This window comes from Chiloscyllium plagiosum, unplaced genomic scaffold, assembly GCF_037043375.1.
Source record: "Chiloscyllium plagiosum isolate Xiang-an unplaced genomic scaffold, Cpla_swu_hap1 HiC_scaffold_48, whole genome shotgun sequence".
NCBI lineage: Eukaryota > Metazoa > Chordata > Chondrichthyes > Orectolobiformes > Hemiscylliidae > Chiloscyllium > Chiloscyllium plagiosum.
This window is the reverse complement of record NW_028270186.1, coordinates 48,145,326-48,159,530: the sequence shown is the minus strand read 5'-3', so window position 1 is coordinate 48,159,530 and position 14,205 is coordinate 48,145,326.

The window sequence follows — 14,205 nt, the reverse complement described above, 5'->3', positions numbered from 1 at the left end:
ACTGTGGGCAATTTAGCACGACTGATCCACCGAACCTGCACATCTTTACCCTGTGGGAGGAAACCGGAGCACCTGGAGGGGGCCCACACTATCATGGGGAGAATGTGGGAACTCCACACAGGCCGTTGACCAAGGCTGGACTCCAACCTTGTACCTGATGCTGTGAAGCAGCTGTGCTACAGTCACAATTTAAATCAAAATAGATGATCCCTGCTCACTGTCACATTGCTGTTTGTGGAGACTTACTGCCCAAAGAGACATCCCAAAATTCAGAAAGTGGCAATATAAATTCAGTCAACTACAGCCCAGTTAATGTGATTAACAACCACAACATCAATACTCCAACAGTGTCATCATGTACAAGGTCAGTTCTGACGCTGATGAACAGTAACTCCAGAATCAGAGTCCTGCAGTGATGTGTGAACTCTACCCCACACAGAGCAGGTGGATGACCACTTTCCTGTGTCCACTCACTGGGCTCTCAGTCGTGTTGAAGACTCAGCAAATCCCTTGTCACGCAGAGACGATCCTACCCAGTGTGAAGGCGATGGGGTCTCAGGGGACAGGATGAATAACTGAATCCTCTCTCCCACACTGAGCATCTGAATGGCCTCTCCCCTGTGTGAGCTGACTGGGGTCTCAGGGGCAGGATGAATCACTGAATTCCCTCTCACACACTGAGTATCTGAATGGCCTCTCTCCTGTGTGGGCTCAGTGGGGTCTCGGGGGATGATGCATTTGAGTGAATCTCTCCCCACACACTGGGAGCAAGTGAATGGCCTTTCCCCAGAGTGAGCTCTCTGGGGTCACTGCAGGTAGTGCACTTGAGTGAATGTCTCCCCACACTGTGAGAAAGTGAATGGCCTTTCCCCAGAGTGAGCTCGGTGTTTCAGCATTTCAGTGGACCTAGTGTATCCTTTCCCACACACTGAGCAGGTGAATGGCCTCTCCCCAGTGAATGCACTGATGTCTCTGCAGGTGAGAGATTTGAATGAATTATTTCTCACACATGGAGCAGGTGAAGGGTCTATATCCTCTGTGCCCTCTCTGGTCCTTCAGCAGATTGTAAGATTTAGTAAATCCCTTCCCATCCGTGGGGCAGGTGAATGGCCTCTCCCCAGTGTGACTGTCGGTGTGTGTCCTGCTGGGAGGGGTAAGCGAATTCCTTCCCACAGTCCCCACGTTTACATACCCTAGCCCTGGTCCCGTCACATTGGTGTCTTCGCAAATCACATGACCGGTTAAACATTCAACTGCATGCAGAGCATAGGAATGATTTCTCTGTTCTTGGCATGCTGCTTCCCTTTCCATATTACCGATAAGGATCAGGACCTGCGGAATTGGACGACCCTGTAGTTGATGTGATGTTAAAGCTGAGTTTCCCATGTGGAGCTTTCTCTTTGTAAAACTTAAAGTTTCTCCATATCATTACTACAACTCCCAACACCAGCTCTCACTTCAGTCCTCCTGAATTTCTAATTTTGGACTAATGCATTGACCTCAGTAATGTGCCTTTCTCTCACTCGTTTCTGAAAGTAAATTAGGACCATTTTGAATAACTTTACAAGAAGGACCCACACCTATTCTATCATGTACGAGTTCTAACCCAGGGGAAGTTTGTTGCCATAATGCTCTGACCACTTTGCCGGAGCCATTGCAAGTCAATTCTAACAATTATCAATAGATTTTATCTAAACAGGATGCCCACACAATGGACACTCAATGCCCGTAAGTTAAGATTTATTTTCTTAAAGCCCCTCATGTGTCTGGCAATCTGGCTATACAATTGAAGATATTTTATACAGTGACCTTACAGTCTCAATTGCCAGTTCCAGTCCATGAAGCAACCAGTAACAACCCGCAGTGAATTGAATTCTAACAGCAGCATTGCCCTGGCAGGAGAGATTGCAGAGCATGAAGCTGTCTTCTCTGGAGTATCGAAAAGGAAACACTTGAAATGAACAAACTTCTTCAAGAGCTCGATGGGATAAATACTGCAAGGATGTGCTCCCTAGCTGGTGTGTCTAGAATGAAATAAGCGTTAACTGTGGTATCTTTACCCAGCATCCCCCTCAGCTGCATAAATGTTTAGGATTTAGTTGCTGCTCTTATTCCATGCTCTTGATCACCCCTGTTTGTAACTGCTGTAATGTTGGTGGCTGTGCAAATTGATAACATTTGATTCAATCTATCCCAAAACCTTTCTGTATCTGTGTCTCACTTTTGTTCACCAAGACCCTCATTCAATCTGACCTCTTTGCAAACCCTGCCCTGATATTTCCTTCGAGGGCGCAGAATTAATTGTTCACAGAATTATTACAGTGCAAAAGGAGGCTGATTGGCTCATCAGTTCTCCAAAGGATCACCTCACTGAATGCTATTCTTCTGCCTTTACCCTATAAATATTCCCATTCATCCTCTTCCAATGACTGTTCAATTCTATCTTCTTCATTGTACCTGACTCCACCACACTCTTTGGCAGTGCATTCCTGACCATAAACATTCTCTACATGAAAACATTTTGCCTCATGTCCCATGTGCTTCTTTTGTCAATTCCTTTACATCGGTGCCTCCTCATTATTGATTCTTTCATGCACATGAACAGTTTGTCCTGATCTACTCTCACTAGATCCCTTTTGGAGATATCTCTACCCACCATACGCTGGAATAGTGACTACATCTCTCCCGGTCACAGGAGAGCAGTGCGAGACAATTCAGGTGCTCTCAATCTGGGATTGGGTTCAGGACATTATTCAGCCTCACTGTACTCCAGTGAATACACAACAGGGAGAGGCCATTCACCTGCTCTGAGTGTGGGAAGCAGTTCACTCGGATATCTAGCTTGATGAAACACCGGCGAGTTCACAGGTAACCACAGTGATCGGATTTATTTTGTTTGTTCATGGGATCACAGCATCACTTGTTGGGGCAGCATTTGTCATACGTTCTAACTGCCCAGAAGATGGTTCAGAGGCAACCCCATTATTTAGGGTCTGGATTCAAATGCCGGCTGGACCAGGTCAGAAGTAACAGTTTCCTAGACCCAGTGACATTAAGAGTTGATTTATGGTCTATTATCCTATTTTGGAAATGATAATGAATAATGTTTGCAGTTGAATTAAAAGTGCAAGACCAAAATGGGTTTTAGCGCTGAAATGTGTTGCTGGAAAAGCGCAGCAGGTCAGGCAGCATCCAAGGAGCAGGAGAATCGACATTTCGGGCATGAGCCCTTCTTCAGGCTTATGCCCAAAACGTCGATTCTCCTGCTCATTGGATGCTGCCTGACCTGCTGCAGTTTTCCAGCAACACATTTTCAGCTCTGATCTCCAGCATCTGCAGTCCTCACTTTTTCCAAAATGGGTTTTATTCTGATTGAGCACATCCTCCTATTTTCCCAGTTGTTATTGACAACCTCATCCCCCTCGCACCAGAACCTGTTCCAGAGAGTGTTACAGAAAAGGCAGAATGGTCAGCTGCAGCTGGTCACCTGACCCCAAAGGTTCACTCTCCACAGATGCGACCAAATCTGCTGAATTTCTCCAGCAATTTCTGTTTTTGTGTCTGATTTCCCAGCATTTGCAGATAGTCATCTTGTCTGTTGCAGAGGAGTTTATTGATGAGTTTGGAGGGTTTTGAAAATTGCAAGTTAGGCCACAAATCAGCCATGATCATCCTGAATGGCAGAGCAGGGTTGAAGGGCTGAATGGCCTCCTCCTGTTCCAGTGAAAGTTGTCCATCTGCAGCTTGTGGCAACATTTCCCCTCACTGTACACTTCACCTCCATGTCTAACACACTGTTACTGACTGAACAAACCTCCTGTGTTTGAGCTAAACCTGCTAATGGTCAGTGGCTCCATCTCCTGCCACCCGGGTTTAACTCTCATCATGGAATGTTGTTTCGTATTACTGCGGGAATGCCCACAAAGTGTTCAGCCTGGAGTCTGTATTCCCTGGGATCCACAAACCCGGTTTATTTCCTTCTTCCTATTTCATTCTGGCTATTGAACTCTCGGTTTAATCCAATCTCCTGTCATGCTCTTCAACATACCCATGTGGGTGGACAAGAGGCAGCTGGGATTTAATGATGGGAAGTGGGGATTAGGCGGAAGCACGAGGAGCGGCGACAGCAAAGACATTTCTCATTGTAACGGCAGAGTTTCTTTGTGACCCAGTGAGTGGTGAGGCACCTGAGATTGTGGGCGGAGACAGATTCAATCAGGGATTTGGGAAAACACTCAGACACTGACCTGTCTATCTGATTGTTAACTCAGACAGATAGACAGAAAGATGCACATTTAGGTAGCAACTTTGATGACCTGGGGCAGTGAACCATGCTTCAGACCCAATGATTCCAATATCAGATCTCTGAACACAAAAACACATAGCTTCCTACTTGTAAAAGGCTGTCTCTCAGCCTCCTCTTTTCTTGAGAAAAGCGTTTTGAGCTGTTCAGCATTTCCTGGTGGTTATAACCTCTATGCTCCTGTAAGTTTCGTGACTGAACTTTTATTTTCCTGTTCCTTGTGAGTGACGGCAGCAGCAGAAACAGGTCCTGACCTGTGAGTGGTTTTGGTTGGAATATTTGTATTTACAAATTCATTCTCAGCCTCACCTACGGTGAGAAATTGATGTAAACAGAAGGAAAGGAGTGAGTGAGCACCCACAGAAACACAAAGGCAGCATGTGTGCCTGAGCTGAACAAACCAGGCATCAGGAAAATGTGATGACAATCACAACACGTTCGAATCCCTGAGGTGCAGAAAGAGGCTGCTCAGCTCATCGGGTCTGCAATGATCTGCTCTCCCACCCTATCCCCATAACCCCACATTTACCATGGCTAACCCAACCCACCTAACCTGCACACTACAGGCCATGTTAGCACAGCCAGTAGAGCAAACCTGCACATCTGTGGGAGGGTCACAGATTACATCCAAATGCTTGGAATTGTTGATGAATTCTCACAAATACTTGACTGACGCAATTGCTGTGTTTTTGAAAATAAAATCGGGGGGAAACTGCAGCCAGAAAGATTTCCGATTATCTCTGGAGGAAGAGAATTCAAAACTCGTGCCATTGTCCCAGGGGGGCGCAGCAAAAGTTACAGAGGCCTGGGAACCATCAGAAATGTAACAGGTTGTGAGGAAGGTGGGGGTGAGACAAAGACAAAATGACAGTCTGTCACACGGGGGAAGGCAGGAGAGATTAAATAGCAGAAATGGTAGTGCCTCAAAACCACGGGGAATGGAGTTAGGGCTGGGAAACAAATAAGGAAACATGGCATGCAGCTGTCAATGAAAAAACAGGTTATAACATGAAAGGCTGAATTCAGAGTCTGAAATTATTGCTCTCATCGGTGAATACAGAATGCTGTAAAGCCTAGGTAGTTCTATTACAGCCAACACAGGCAAGGACTGATTAGGGATGGTCATCATGGCGTTGTGCATGGGAAATCATGTCTCATAAACTTGATTGAGTTTTTTGAAGAAGTAACAAAGAGGATTGATGAAAGCAGAGCAATAGATGTGATCTATATGGACTTCAGTAAGGCATTCAATAAGGTTGCCCATGGGAGACTAATTAGCAAGGTTCGATCTCATGGAATACAGGGAGAACTAACCATTTGGATATAGAACTGGCTCAAAGGTAGAAGACAGAGTGTGGTGGTGGAGGGTTGATTATCAGACTGGAGGCCTCTGACCAGTGGAGTGCCACAGGAATCGATGCTGAGTCCTCTACTTTTTGTTATTTACATAAATGATTTGGGTGCGAGCATAAGAGGTACAATTAGTAAGTTTGCAGATAAGAGCAACATTGGAGGTGTAATGGAGAGCGAAGAAGGTTACCTCAGATTACAGCAGGATATGGGCAAATGGGCTGAGAAGTGGTGATGGAGTTTAATTCAGATAAATGGGAGGTGCTGCATTTTTGGGAAGCAATTCTGAGCAGGACTTATTCACTTAATGATAAGGTCCTAGGGAGAGTTGCTGCACAAAGAGACGTTGGTGTGCAGGTTCATAGCTCCTTGAAAGTGGAGTCGCAGGTAGATAGGATAGTGAAGAAGGCGTTTGGTATGCTTTCCTTTCTTGGTCAAAGTATTGAGTACAGGAGTTGGGAGGTCATGTTGCGGTTGTACAGGACATTGGTTCGGCCACTGTTGGAATATTGCGTGCAATTCTGGTCTCCTTCCTATCGGAAAAATGTTGTGAAACTTGAAAGGGTTCAGAAAAGATTTACAAGGATGTTGCAGGGTTGGAGGATTTGAGCTATAGGGAGAGGCTGAACAGGTTGGGTCTGTGTTCCCTGGAGTGTCGGAGGCTGAGGGTTGACCTTATAGAGGTTTACAAAATTTTGAGGGGCATGGATAGGATAAATAGGCAAAGTCTTTTCCCTGGGGTTGGGGAGTCCAGAGCTATAGGGCATAGGTTTAGGGTGAGAGGGTAAAGATATAAAAGAGACCTAAGGGGCTACTTTTTCATGCAGAGGGTGGTATGTGTATGGAATGAGCTGCCAGAGGAAGTGGTGGAGGCTAGTACAATTGCAACATTTAAAATGCATTTGGATGGGTATATGAAAAGGAAAGGTTTGGTGGGACTTGATTGGGTAGGGATATCTGGTTGGCAGAGACGAGTTGGACCTAAGGGTCTGTTTCCATGCTGGACATCTCTATGTCTCTATGACTGTATGTATAGAGAGAGGGCCGGTGTTGGGTGGGATGACCCACCGCCCTGTAAAGTCCAGAAGGCCGTGTCTATGGCACCGCCGACCATCAAAACTCAAACTTGGACAGACAGGAGGGGGCAACAAAGGGAACTGACAGAAACCAAACCCGAACCGTTTATCCGGCTGAATGACAGATATTGGTGAATGAACACCCAGCCTGATAGAGAAATTGTTATAATGGGTCTTATTGGGAGAATATGGATGAATTAATTGAAGTGCGCAATCTCACTGATGAGGATGTCAGGCCAAATCCTTTCAGGCCAAGCTGCCCTAACGTGTACAGCAGAACCTGTCCCTGCAATGAGAGGGTGGGGGTGGGAGCCGGTTCCCCCCAGTGCACAGCCGATCAGTGGCTCCAGGCATTTACAGATATTACAGGGACACACTGGGGAGGGGACAGGCTGAATGGGCTAAAATAACCTTAGTGACTCAGGGCCCAGGGGTAATATCGAGGATCGTACAGAGAGGAAGCTTGAGGTGTATAAGGAACACGGGATTACCAAACCTCAATCTGTGATGATGAAATTTGTTTGATGTATTTAAAAGATGACATGAAACCCCATGTAACTGTAATTATAAACATGGGACTCCCAGTGGGAGATAATTCTAAACAAATTCTGAATTGGGCCATGAGAGCTGAGGCAAACTCAGAAACACAAGGGAATAGCTGCAGTACAGGGAGGGGAACCAGACTCGCAATGTTGCAAGGGAAGCAGAAAAGGGCATATAGACAAGGAACGTAGGCAGAGAGAGGGAGATAGGTGTTCACATTGTGTGTGGCCTGTGTCCACGTGTGCACATGCATAGCCCATGAATATTTATTGACACGCTGTTAGGGCTCCAGCAACACATGATGTTAACACAGGAGCATCTATATCAGTTACCGATATGGATTTACCCCTTACCCTCTCAATTACTAAAATGAGAGCAGTCGGAGTGGGAACTGAGGAAGCTGGATGAAGCTGGAGGAACCTGTCCCGATGTGAATCAGGAATATGACAAAATACATTCAGATATGGGAGTGTGAAACTGAGGAAAGGACCATTCTGGTAGTTGCCATTTTGGAACAATTAGGAGCAACTATTGATGTAGAGACCTGGACTATGACATAGGGACGCTCCAGCCAGTAATGGGACAGGAAGAAAATAAGAGGCGACATCGCCAAAGTAGCTGAATTGCAGGGAGAGTGGGACAGTCAGGGAATCTTGGGAGTTACAGCTAAGACCCACTCAGCGGTGTTGGTAACCCAAACAGGAATGTGGGTTATTATCTGTAGATCCTGTAAAGATCGAGGACCCTCTCACTCCCCACACAAACAGGATCCCTTTAAAGCTGGGGCTGAGGAGGTTGTAATTGTGACAGTGACAGATTGAGAGCAGCAGAGAATCGTCAGACTGACAGTATCCCTTACTAATTGACAGAAGCCGGATAGCTGTCTGAGGAAACAGTACACCTTGATCCAGTTACCTCAGGGATCCCACAATATTCCAGTATATCCCACCGGTATATGGCTGATGGAGTTAGTCACATTGATCTTACCAACACCTTATCACCTCAGTCGGTGAGATAGAACATCTCTGGATATTAAACAGAGTATTGGGTCAGGTCATCCAGGCTGGGCTTAAAATTAACTCACAGAGAGTGCAACTGGGAAGGTAGGGATATCATACTGGGGAGATCAAATCATGAAGCGTGATGGGACAGTCCCAGCAGAACCAAAAACTATGATATTAAAACTGTCCACCCGCACACCGTGAAGGGCATAAGGCAAACCTTAGGATTGTTTAACTACTGTGGGAATTTTGTAAGTAATATCCAGAATTGGTAGAGCCATCTAAAGCCCTGAAAGAAGCACTCGCATTAGCCAGGGGACAGGGAGGAAACATGTACACAGCATGCCTTTGACATTGTTCATGACCATGTGTTAGCCTGGGCTCGGTGAGGGTACATCACCCTCTGGCAGCCACATAGAGCATGAGGAACAGGTCAGAGAGTTAGTGGAACAGCTAAATTTCCCAGTGAAGCAACAATGATGAAGATTAAAGCTCACAAAAGTAGAAACTCCACACCAACAGGGCAGTGAGTATGTGGGTAAGGCAGGTAAAATACTGACTGAAACAGTGCAGACATTTGAGGAAGTGGCAGTCACAGTAGCTACAGAAGCAAGAAAGGAAAGTTTAAAGACATTCTTATAAACAGTCACACAACTGGAGAAACAGGAACAGGAAAAGGGTGGGGCAATAATAGGACACGGCAGAGTCTGGATGATCCAGCAGTGCCACTACACTATATAAGACAAACATTATTAAAAACATATCATGGGCTGAACCATATTGGGCAGGATACCATGTAATATCAGATGACCCACTACCGGGGTGACCTGGAACAGGGAGAGGTTTTGTCGAAGGTGTGTAGTCTGTACACTATGTGAGCCAGAGAAATCAATCAGGATAAAGTGGATCGAGCAGCTGAGACCCAGAAGGAGATGGGAATAATTAAGATGGATTTTACATACACCTCCATCCCAAGCCCAGGGAAGGAAATCCTGCTGGATCTTAATAAATAGGTTAAGCAGTGGGTGGAAGCATTCTCCTGCAGATTCTGACCAAGGGACACGTAGTTAAACACATCTGTGCCCTGTTTGTTACTGAACAGAAATCCCATCTCCCACACAACCCCCAGAGCTCAGGTAAAGCGGAAGGAATGAAGCAGACACTGACAGCTAGTCTGACTAAGGCCCTGACAGAGACAGGCAGGGATGGTTAGAGTACTCCCCATCATCCCAATGAAACTGAGGGCAACCCCAGCAAAGGGAACGGGGCTGTTCACCTTTGAATTGTATGGACTATGCAGCTGCCAGAGGGTGTGGCAGTAGGAGAGCACAAGATGTGCAATGGTAAGGATAGGGTTAAACAATTTGTGAAAGAACTGGCTAAGCAAATGCATGAGCTGAGAGGTGAAGTTGCAGAACGGTAGAGAATCAGAAATTGGAAAAGGGAGCAGAGAAACCTCCAAGCTGACATCCCAAACCCAGGAGATTGGGTCAGGGGGTATATATTACTGGAACGTATGAAGGAAATGCAGCAAAACGCTGGACTTGGCTGGGGGAGCTAGAGAGGGAACTCTCCCATCATGCATTAGTAAGGAGCTCTGAATAAACGTCGGTCGTGCTGCACAGCACAGAACTGAAGGCTCCTCTTTGATATTTCTCCCAGCAACAGTTGTACTGGGGCAAGTTGCCAGCTGGAGGTCTGTGGCTAGTGCTGTTCCACAAGGATCAGAACTGGGACATCTGTTGTTTGTAATATATAAATGATTAGTTTGAAAATGTAAATGATTTAATTAGCAAGTTTGTAGATTGTACAAACTCATGAAGTTGTGAATCATGAAGAATGTTGTCGAAGGATACAGCAAGGAAGAGGTCAGTTGGAAGGTTATGTGGAGAAATTGCAGATAGATTTTTATTCAGATAAGTGTGAGATGATACATTTTGGGAGGCTCATTGTAAAAGGAATGTGTACACTAAACGGAAGGGCCCTGAGCAGCATTGGGATACAGAGGGATCTTCAGGTGCAAGTTCATGGCTCCCTGAATGTGGTGAAGGAGCTGGATGGCAGGCTTGCCTTCTTCTAGATTAGTGGTGCTGGAAGAGCACAGCAGTTCAGGCAGCATCCGAGGAGCAGTAAAATCAACGTTTCGGGCAAGAGCCCTTCATCAGGAATAAAGCTTTCTTCTGTCAGGGGAGTGAATATAAAACTGTCATTAGGCCACCTTTGCAGTATTTTGTGCTGTTTGGATCACCACGTTATAAGGAGGATGTGGAGGCTTTGGAGAGGGTGGAAACAGGTTTACCAGGATGTTGCCTGGATTGGGAGAGGTTGGAAAATCTTGAATTGCTGTCTTTGGAAAGTCAGTGGTTGCGGAATAATCCGAGAGGCACAGACAGAGTGAATAATCTGAATCTTTTTCCATGGTGGAAATGATAAATTCTAGAGGCCATAGGTTTAAGGGGAGAGGGGGAAGTTCAAAGGAAATGAAAACCGAAAGAACAGCAGATGCTGTAAACCAGAAAGAAAAACAGAAGTTTCTGGAAAAAAACTCAGCAGTTCTATCAGCATCTGTGAAGAGAAATAAGAGTTAACGTTTCTGTTGAAGGGTGACCAGAACCGAAACATTAACTGAGTTTTCTTCACAGATGCTGCATGACCTGCTGAGCATTTCTAACAACATCTTTGCAAGTTTAAAGGAAGCTGTGTCAGACAAATTTCTTGAGCAGAAGGTGGTCAGTGACTAGAATGTACTCCCTGGGAGTTAGTAAAAGCAGAAGCAATCACAACGTTCAAGAGGCATTTGGACAGACACATAAGCAGGCATGGGTTGTCAGGGATATGGATCATATACAGGGAGATTGCATTAGTTTGGAATAGCATCATGATCCGTACAGACATGGTGTGCCGATTATTCCTGTGCTGTGCTGTTCTGTTTTCCAGGGGGTAGAATGCGTGGATCGAGAGATAATATTTTGAATGGAATATGTCTCTTCTTTAGAACATACAGTAAGTTGATGCATTTTGAGAGAAGTAATGTAGAAAGGGAATATATAATTTGAATGGCACAGATACAGAAAGCAGGACAGCAGGAATGGGGAACAAAGTGTACATATCATTAATGGAGAGAGAACATAAATTGTTTTGAGGAAAACATGTGGGATGCTCGGCTTCATTAATAGGGGGAATGATAACAAACTCACGGAAAAATTGTGATTTGGAAATGCCCGTGTTGGACTGGGGTGTACAAATTTAAAAATCACACACCAGCAGGTTATAGTCCAACAGGTTTAATTGGAAGCACACTAGCTTTCAGAGTGACGGTCCTTCATCAGGAGCCCTCCACTATCACCTGATGAAGGAGCGTCGCTCCGAATGCTAGTGTGCTTCCAATTAAAGCTGTTGGACTATAACCTGGTGTTGTGTGATTTTTAACTTTGTACACGGAAAAGATGCTAACCCTTGACAAAGCTCTAGTTAGGTCACAGTCAATCATTGCATCCAATTCTGGTCAACAGATTCCTGATCAGAATGAGGAAGTTAAAATACCACAGAGGGGCCAGTTCCATAATTTGCTTCTCTTTCAGGACATGTGAATTCCACCATAACCCCAGACAGACGGATTTGCCCTTGCCAGACAAGACTGAGAGCCCTGGGCACAAGCCTGTTAAACTGCCTCCCGGTCCCATTATCTTACCTCCCCTCCATATGAGCATAGGTAAGTGAATCCCCCACTAACTGAAGGAAGAACCCTTCTGCCTTAATCTCTTCCCATCAACACATAAACATGAACAATACGATAATCAGTTTCTGTAATCCATTCACACGTTATCACAGGACATCGCCATTCATCAAGCTTTGTAAGGTCATAATTACCTACTTAGAACTATCTATTGACAATCGCCCATGTGACTGATATGCCTTTGTCTAATTCCTATTAAATATACTGTCTCTGTGGGTAAGGCAGAGATTCAGGAAGAACAGCCTCTGCAAGTAGACACTCAGCTACTTTAGAGATGCTTTGAAACTCTCGCCGGCTGTCCAATAATAAAGCTACTGCTGTTGTGCAGAAAACTTGCGTCGTCTGGGTTTGTGGAACAAAATAGACATCAACAATGAAGGATATGAGTGATCTTCAGAGTGTGGAGTACAGACTCACTGGAGTGGTTCACTGATGAAGAAAATGCTGTCACTGGATTGATTTGAAGAAATTGCTATTTTCTTTGAAGTGAAGATGTAGAATATATTTTTGACAGAGCTGTATAAGATTACAACAGACCTAGATATAGCAGACAAAAATATCTGTATTCAATAGGTGATGGCATAAGAATTAAGATCAGATGTAAGGTTTTGAGACAGCGGGAGTTGAAAAATGTGGTGCTGGAAAAACACAGCAGGCCAGGCAGCATCTTAGGAGCAGGAGAATCTACGTTTTGGGCATAAGCCCTTCTACAGGAATGATATTAGTGCGCCAAGCGGGCTGAAATAAAATGTAAGGGGGAGGGAATTTGGGGGAGGGGTGCTGGGAATACGATAGGTGGAAGGAGGTGAGGGGGACGGTGATAGGCCGGAGAGGGGGTGGGGGCGGAGAGGTCGGGAAGAAGATTGCAGGTCAAGAAGGCGGTGCTGAATAAGTGGAGGGAGGGGAAATGAGGAAGCTGGAGAAATCTACATTCATCCCTCGTGGTTGGAGGATGCCTAGGTGGAAGATGAGGTGCTCTTCCTCCAGGCGTCGTGTGGCCAGGGTGTGACGATGGAGGAGGCCAAGGAGCTGCATGTCATTGGCGGAGTGGAAGGGGGAGTTAAAGTGTTCCGCCACAGGGCGGTTGGGTTGGTTGGTGTGGGTGTCCCAGAGGTGTTCCCTGAAGATCTGCAAGTAGGCGGCCTGTCTCCCCAATGTAGAGGAGACCACATCGGCTGTAGTGGATACAGTAAATGATGTGTGTGGAGGTGCAGGTGAATTTGCGATAGATATAGAAGTATCCATTGGGGCCTTGGAGGGAGGTGAGGGGGGAGGTGTGGGCGCATGTTTTGCACTTCTTGTGGTTGCAGGGGAAGGTGCCGGGAGTGGAGGTTGGGTCGGTGGGGGGTGTGGATCTGACGAGGGAGTCGCAGAGGGAGTGGTCTCTCCTGAATGCTGATAGGGTTGGAGAGGGAAATATATCCCTGGTGGTGGGGTCTGTCTGGAAGTGGCAGAAATGACGAAGAATGAGACGATTTATCCAGAGGTTGGTGGGATGGAAGGCGAGGACCAGTGGGGTTCTGTCCTGGTGACGATTGGAGGGGTGGGGTTCAAGGGTGGAGGAGCAGGAAGTGGAGGAGATGCAGTGGAGAGCATCGTCGACCACGTCGGAGGAGAAATTGGGGTCTTTGAAGAAGGAGGCAATTTGAGTTGTTCGGTATTCGAATTAGCCCTCCTGGGAACAGATGCGGCGGAGACGAAGGAATTGGAAATATGTGATGGCGTTTTTACAGGGGGCAGGGTGGGAGGGGGTGTAATCTAGGTAGCTGTGGGAGTCGGTCGGTTTATAGTAAATGTCTGTGTTGAGTCAGTCGCCCAAGATAGAAATGGAGAGGTCGAGGAAGCGGAGGGAGGAGTCTGAGACAGTGGAGGTGAATTTGAGGTCGGGGTGGAAGGTGTTAATAAAGTGGATGAACATTCAACCTCCTCATGGGAGCACGAGGTAGCACCAATACAATCTTCGATGTAGCAGAGGAAAAGGTGGGGGGTGGTGCCAGTGTAGCTGCGGAAGATGGACTGTTCCACATATCTGACGAAGAGGCAGGTATAGCTGGGGCCCATGCGGGTGCCCATGGCTACTCCTTTGATTTGGAGGAAGTGGGAGGATTGGAAGGAGAAGTTGTTAAGAGTGAGGACCAGGTCAAAGGAGGGTATCAGCGGGAGGGTACTGGTTGGGTTGGTGGGAAAGGAAGAAGT